Below are 1,531 nucleotides of genomic sequence, written 5' to 3'. Positions count from 1 at the left end.
ATTGGACAGGAGGGAACATACATCCACATAATTATAGCTGGAGACAACAAATTCACAACCACCATCATTCTAAATGGAGAAAAACTGGAAGCCTTCCTACTAAAAGCAGGAAAAAGACTAGGTGGTCCACTATCTCCAGCCCTTTTTAATATAGTGCTTGAAAGTCTTGCAAGAGCAATAAAACAAGGAAATTAATATAACAGTAATAGGAAAAGAAGAGGCAAAATTATCCCTTTTTGTAGATGATATGATATCACATCTAACAGATACCAAAAATTCCACCAGACAACTCCTAGAAATGATTAACATTTTCAGTAAAGTGTCAGGTTACAAAAATAATCTATAACTCCCCTGGGCTGCACAGCCTCAGGGCATCCTTGTGTCAGCATCTTTCCTGGTCCCCAGGAGCCCTCTGGACCTGTCCCGCCCTCAACTCTCTTTAGTTCCCTGGACTTTACAACCTCTGGAGTGGTGTTGCCAGTATCTTTCCTGGGTAATTCCAGAGACACCCAATGTGCCCTGACTCCCCCAGACTCTTTCACCTTCCCAGCTCCCCTGCCATGCCTCTCTTCCCTTGCTTGGGTACTGGCCCATTTCTTGTATTGGAACCCCAGACATGGGCTATCCTCTCGGCCCAGAGCCACCACTGCTTCCTGATTCTTTGCATCCAAACCAACCCAGTTCCTCCCAGTAGTTCCCAGGAACCTTCTCGGCCTGGTCTCACTCACACCTACATTTGCATCCCTGGGCAGCTAAAGTCACTAACCTCCAGTGCTAGCATCTTTCCTAGATGTATCCCAGGGTCCCTCCCGGTCTTGACTCACCCTGCCTCATTCACTCCCCCACGTCCCCTCCTAGCCTGAGTACTAGCCCATTTTTTGTCTTGGAACCACAGACTCCTGGACTGACCTCTAGGCCCCAAGTCCACACTGCTTCCTGATCGTTTGCATCCAGACCTACCCAATTCCTCCCAGTAGTCCCCAGGAGACATTGGAGCCTCTTCCCACCTTCACCTTCTTTTGCATTCCTGGGTGGCACAGCCACTTGCTTCCTGATGGCAGCATCTTTCCTTGTGGGATCCACTCCTTAGGAGAAAGCCTGAGAGGATCTGAGACTCATCTCATGTGGGCCTCTGTGGGATCTCCTGGAGTCAAAAACAATTTGTCCACTCAAATATAAAATCAAAAGAAAAAACCTGAAGCCTAGACCAACCAGATTTTCATGTTGAAAAGTAAACTGCAAGGCACATAAAATTTACAAAAAGAAGCAGCTCTAAACTCAAGAAAGGAATGCTGGTGTCTCACACAAGAATCAGAAACTACAAAAGATATTCACATGTCAAAGTCATAGAGAAAAAATAATAACATGAAAAACCAAAATAACATATCCCCACCAAGTACCAATAGTCCCCTAGAAGAGTACAGTGAGAACTCCCTAGAGATAACACAGGACATGGAACTCGAAAGAACAATTATAAACATGATAAAAAGAATTCAGTGAATTTAAAGAACACACAAAGAAATCAAAGAAC

The sequence above is a fragment of the Nannospalax galili genome, unplaced genomic scaffold, assembly GCF_000622305.1.
Source record: "Nannospalax galili isolate Female #2095 unplaced genomic scaffold, S.galili_v1.0 scaffold621, whole genome shotgun sequence".
Lineage (NCBI taxonomy): Eukaryota > Metazoa > Chordata > Mammalia > Rodentia > Spalacidae > Nannospalax > Nannospalax galili.
This window is presented reverse-complemented; position numbering follows the sequence as displayed.